Source organism: Emys orbicularis, chromosome 9 (genome assembly GCF_028017835.1).
Source record: "Emys orbicularis isolate rEmyOrb1 chromosome 9, rEmyOrb1.hap1, whole genome shotgun sequence".
NCBI classification, from domain to species: domain Eukaryota; kingdom Metazoa; phylum Chordata; order Testudines; family Emydidae; genus Emys; species Emys orbicularis.
This window is the reverse complement of record NC_088691.1, coordinates 6204827-6211318: the sequence shown is the minus strand read 5'-3', so window position 1 is coordinate 6211318 and position 6492 is coordinate 6204827.

Here is a 6492-nt window from a genome sequence, read left to right as displayed (position 1 = left end):
TTGGGCAGCAAACAAGACAGTCCCTGCCCCCGAGAACTTACAATTTAGGTGGCAGCCAGAATGAGGCAGATTGTTCACACCAGATAAAAAGGGTGGGGGAGGATGAGGTAGCATACCCTGCCACCTATTGAGAACTCCTGATGTAAAGGATGCTCAAGAAGGTGTTTTATGTGTCTTGGAAGTGTGGTCCAATAGACAGAGTGCTGTGTTGGTATTCAGAAGACCTGGGTTCCAGTCTTGGCTCTGCTACTGGCTTGCTGGGTGACCTTCAGCATTTCTATGTGCCTCGGTTTCCCCATCTATAAAATGGGGATGATAATAACACTGACCTGCTTTGTAAACCCTTTGAGATCAACTGATGACAAGGGCTGTATAAGAACTAAGTAGTGTTGTGAGCAATTCTGTCAGGTGGGGGGGTGTGCATAACACACAGGTCAGCCTATATTCTGGGGTCACTGAGACATAGTCAGAAACAAGCAGCAGAGCAGGGGCTAAAAAAAAAATCTATCTTTGTTCCGCCTCAGATTTGAAAAACATTCCCAAGGGCGAATTCAGTGGACTAGAGAGAGGCGTGCAGTGAAAATGATTGTGCATAGACACTGAAATGGTAAGCTGCGGCTGCATGGTCACATCAGATACAGTTCTGGGAGGAGCAATGTTGCCATTTGTCACAAAGAACTTGTTAGAGAACAGAGCACAAGGGGTTTTTTTTTAAAGAAACTATTTGATTTGGAGAAGCGCAGCTGGCCCTGGGTCGTATTTCTGCCTATCACATGCGCGTTTATTTGATTCTAACATTGGGATTTGTTTTCCAGGGCACCGGTCTGTGCTTGAGCCTAAGACATTTTATTAAATGGCATCCGCACCACTGAAAACAAGGCAGGAAGAACAACGTTTCTCGTCACACAGGATGTGGATTGAGCAACTTGAGCCTTTTCAAATAAGAAAAAGCAGGACGCTTAAAATGGACACAGTATTAGGGGTGAAAACAAGGTGTCACGTATGAGGCCTGAAGGCAATGGAAAGACGCTTCACTTCAGTGGGCCTTGGCTCAGGCCCATAGCAACCAAAATTGGTGGGGTAGCTGGGGGGGGGTAGAAGTAAGAGGGGAGGGAGGGGAAAGGGGTGTACATCTTACGGCAAGGGCTTTGTTCAAGTGTCACACATGCCATTGTTCCTTCTCACCCGAAGACTTTCTAAAGCCAGGGTAAAGAGATGGCTCTTTGCTGAAGCTGCAGAAAGAAGCAACAAAGCCGAGGGAACTCAGATGTAGGCCCCCTTGCCTCCCCAGTACCAATAAAGCTGAAATCACAATAGCTGGATTAGGTGGTGGACCACAGGAGGGGACTAGGGGCTAGAGCTGGCCTGGCTGAGTGCACTCCTGGACTCTGGGACTACGCTACCTACTGACGCCAAGCTGTGAGTGGGGTGCAGTGGAGGAGGAGTGGGGAGATGACGGGGTAAAGGAACATTGACTTACTGGATGTTCACACCAGTGGGTAGGGAACTGAGGTAAAGGATTACTGCTCACGTTACCGTGGGGGTGAGTGCTTTACTTATTATTCATGCAGCTATATTGTTAGTTTATTGGTGCTAGGTTTCCCCAAGTTGATTCTGTCTTCATTTGTCCCCTTTTATTAGCTTTCTCCTGTTTTATACACAGACTCGGCACTTGGCGGAAGAGAAGTATTACCTGTTAGGGGCACCCAGAGAAGGTTTTCCCCAGGTTTCTGGGGGGGGGCTTGCACCAGTGTGTTTGTTAATTTTAAGAGGAACCCCATGCCATGTAAACCAGGCCCATGTTGCTGTCAACAACAGCTGGCAGCAGGGTTACAATAATGACAGACAACTATTGACTTCAATAGGGTTTAGATCACCAAAGCTTGAGTGAAACAGTAAGGCTCAGCTAGAACCAGTTAACGAACCTCCATCTTAAAGCTCTAGCCCCAGATTCTGATCTCAGTGGCAGAGTAACTCCCCGGAGTTCTCTGCTTGGTGTCCCCGCTGGACCCCTGATTTTATACCAGTGACCAACACTCCCATCCCTGTTTTTTCATTTGTTGTCTCCTGAAATTATTTGATGCCTGGGTCTGGTGGCTGGGAGGAGGGAAGGGAAGAGAGACCTTTACATGTGGACAGGCATCCCCGGTGCTTCAGTAGGTGCAAAGTAACTCCCCTGACTCCAGTAAAACTGAAATCAACGTTTACTTTAAAATAGCTTTACCTAGAACAGCAATTCACTCTGTTGCTGGAGTAGCTCAGCCATTACCTAGTGTATAATTATGTCACGGTGGTTAATCTGTGAAATATTTATAGACAACAAACTTAACCAGTTCAAAATTTAATTAATCCTGTTTTCATCCCAAATGATTTCTTAGAACAGTATTTGAAATTGTTTTACCTTTTCCCATTGTCTAACACACGGATGAACTTTTCCATCTGAGCTTCTTACTACTTTAATTGTCTGATCGCTGAACCATCCCGTCTGATAATTAAGTAAGTTAATAATGCAGAGCAATCTTAACCAAAATCAAACTCTTTTCCTTATTAAGTAAAAGCATGGCTTTTGGTGATGGAGTCATTTTCACTGGGTTAATTTAGAAAAGCAATTAATGTCTTCTGAACTAGTGGCATAATTTCGGAACACAGCACTCACCTGGAGCCCAAGACATTGATAATAATACTATTTTATAATAAAATAATTACAATAATACCTCGCTCTTCTATACCGCCTTTCAGCCGCAGATCTCAGAGTGCTTTACGAAGAGGGTCAGTATCATCTTCATCCCCATTTTAGAGATGGGGAAACTAAGGCACAGAGCGGTGACGTGACTTACCCAGGGTCACTCAGCTGCTTGCACGTGTGATGTGTGCATTGTGCCAGGGTTCAAGATAATTATCAACCTTGTGTGTCTGTGGTCACCTGTTCACAGCAGCCACGCTGTCATGTCATTCACGGTACCGGCACGGTGCTTTTCCTCACCTTCATTTGATGTTGTCTCCCATTTTCTGAGGCTCTCTCTTTGGTGTGGCCCTAGTCTCTGTTTTACCCAGAGCATAGACTCACAGGACAGGAAGGGACCTCGAGAGATCATCTAGTCCAGTGCCCTGCACTCATGGCAGGACTAAGTATTCTAGACAGCATGCACAGTTCAGGCCAGCCAGCCATGCTCTAAAGACAGAGATTTGACTCGGAAGCAGGGGGACACTTTGCAGGTGCTTGCCCATGGAAGAGTGCCTTTCCCTGGGATCTCTGTCAACTGAATTTTTACTGACCCCAGCCCTAACTCATTTTCAATAGAAGGAGAAAGTAATATTCACACCCTCAGATACAGGATGGCCAAAAGCAGGCTCACTTAGAGGTTTAAATACTGCACACTAAGGCAAGTACCTGGTCTCTTTTCCCAACCACATCTTGAGAATTTATCAATTAAAAAAAAAATCACCTCATTCATTAGCCCTTAGGACATGAGACAGTGACCCTGCAAACTACCTGCACTGCCTGAGGACATGAGAATAACAGAGGAGCTTGGTAGCAGCAGCAATCAAAAACTAGTCAAATTCAACCTTACAAGGGACAGGCTCACAGATCACAGCAATTCCAGCGTGTCAGAGTCCAAGAAAGCAAACGAGAAGACGATCAGGAGATCAAAGGCCAAGTTCTGCTAGCTTTGCTCATGCAAGCAGTTCCATTGAGGTTGGTTGGTTGATCTTGTATCAGGAAGGTGAGCAGGATTTGACCTTATCTCTAAATGTCTTTGCAATTGGCTTGTTTGCACAATGGAAGGCGTTATCATCCTTGGGGCAGGAAGAAGGTGGGGCAGTCTTTCAAGGACGGCAAGTAAAGGTTCAGCAGACTCCAATCCCTTTGAAAGTGAGCCATGGAGGCTTTGTGGGAAACTGCTCAAAGGTCCCAAGCTTAAAGAAAACAAACCAGCCCTGGCCATGGAAACGGAGAAGGGTTTAGGGAGCCAAATGAGATCACAGAGTCAGTCTGAGCTGGCCAGAAAAATAAGGGAATTGTAAGCGATTGCACTCACCACAGTGGCACTGCCTTGTGCTGGGGCATGGTGCTGCTGGAGCCCCCACCTGTACCATCCCATTGACCTTCACTTTGACTCCGCAGTGACCTGATTCTGTCCGTCAATCAGCCCTCCAGCTAAATCCTGTCTAATCCCTCCCTGGGCTCAATAGTCCTTATCTTGGCCAGGTTGCCCCTTCCTCGGGGCTTCTAGGGAAACCCAGGCCCACCCTCTGCTCTGGATTTCAGCCCAGGGATCCTGTGTTGAGGAACTAGGCTTGCTCCTTCAGATGTGCTGGTGGTTCCCCGATCCACTTCCTACCTCCAAGCCCCACAGGCTATTTCCCTGTACTCTCTCTCCACTGATTCTCAGGCTTCTGGCTTCTCCTTAAATCCTCCCAGCTCTTCCTTCCTCTCCTGGACTGCTGACCGCCTCAGGATTGTATCTCTGTGCCTTGCCCACTTTTCAGGGCCATCCCTGTGGTCTTCTTCAGTCTGCCTTCCCAGACAGTGGGAACTCCCTACCTGCTCTCTCCTGGGGCTTCTTCCTTTATGTTGGCTTTCCTGACCCTTTCACAGCTGGGGTCACTAATTATCATTAAATCGCCAAATCAGAACCAGATGAGGGATAGCTGCTAGGTCACAAGCAAAGCTGAGCCCAACTCCTCTTTAAGGGCCAGCCAGACTGTGACAGGAATACAAAAAAAAAAAATAAGGTTGATTAGCCAGTGGGGTTAAAGGGAATTAAAAGGGTTCTGTGCAGCTGCATCAGGAGAAAAAGTTGTGCTAGAGAATAGGCCTAAGAATAAATGAGGAGTGGGATGATATTAATGATGACTAAGATGCTTAACTTTGCAAAATCTGGGACTGCCTCCAGAGCCAAACATTTTTTCTAAGAATACCTCAAAACTTCATCAAACACTAATCAAAACCCGGCCCATTTGGTGTTGAGAGACGCTTTCCTAAATCTACAAGCCAACAAAGACAATGTTCGTTCGGAATATCCACTGCAACGAAAAGGATCCCCCACACTGGAGTTTGCTCAGAAGAGAAAATCCTTATGGTTACAAGGTGGCCAAGCAAAATATGAGAAACAACAGACATTGAGCATATCACAGCCTAGAACAGGCAGTTCCAAGGCCGGTTTGAGGCGCATTGGCTTCAATTAATGGCTTACTTATAACATAAAAGAAGACAAACAATGACCTTGAGCTAAAACTACATTGTTTTATAACTGGAAAGAGGCTACTCATTTGTGAGCAGAATAAATATCTCCTGAGGACTTTTCTAAGTAGTGCATAACAATTCTGTGCCAAATACTAATGTGTTTATCTGTGCATAAAAACACTACTCCAGGAATTATGGTGAACCTACCACTATTATATATAATAAACCAATAATACAGCAACAAGCAAATATGTTCTACTTACCTGTAAAAAGCTTTATTACAAACTCCTGGAGAGCCTGAGTGACATTCAGCCAACCCATTAGTGCAGATCTTTTCAACGGCCAAGAAGAGACGCATATAATCTGCCTTTCTGGCAAGTGGACTTTGTTTAGCATAAAATAAAATGAGAAATAATCTGTGTGTGTGATTGTAGGTATGAGAAGTGACAACATTGAGTTACTAGAAAAGCCCCTTTTCCTATGTAGATCTAAATTCAAAATGTCTTAGGGTCCCCAAACTGTGGTCCTCACCCTCCTTCTTTCCAGTTGGGAGACTGTGAACAGATAGGAGGATGAGGTGAAATGAAGAGCAAAGGGAGACCGTGGGGATAGAGCTTTCCTAAAAAAGGGCAAAACACTGGCAATAAAAATACACAATTACTTTCCTAGTGTACCTTTTTCAGGTACGCAACTGCTGCCATTGCCACAGAGATATAACGTGGCCACAAATGAGGTGGGAGCAGAGCCGGCTCTAGGATTTTTGCCGCCCAAGGCAAAAACAATTTTGGCCGCCCCCCGCCCCCCGTTTTTTAATTACCCCACCCCCGGCCCCGCCTCAACTCCGCCCCTTCCCCAAATCCCCAGCCCTCCCTCCTCCCCCCAGGCTCTCAAGCCTAAGAGGGAGGGGGAGAAGCGGCGCCCGAGCGGCCGCGGCGCGCGAAACAGCTGATTCGCGTGCCGCTGCTCCCCCTCCCTCCCAGGCTTGAGAGCCTGGGAGGGAGGGCGAGTAGCGGCGCGCGAGCAGCAGCAGCAGCGGAGGTGAGCTAGGGCAGCCGGGGCACATTTTTAGGGGCGGCATTCTGGCGCCGGCCATGCCGCCCCTAAAAATGTGCCGCCCCAAGCACCAGCTTGTTTTGCTGGTGCCTAGAGCCGGCCCTGGGTGGGAGGAGGTCACTGCAATTGCAAATGGGTTGGAAGGTGACTAGTCAGATGTGGTCCCCCCACCCCACGAAAAATCTTGAACTCCTGGCTAGTTAAAGTGAAATGAACTGGGTGTTTATCTACCAGGACAGGGCAGCTGGGCT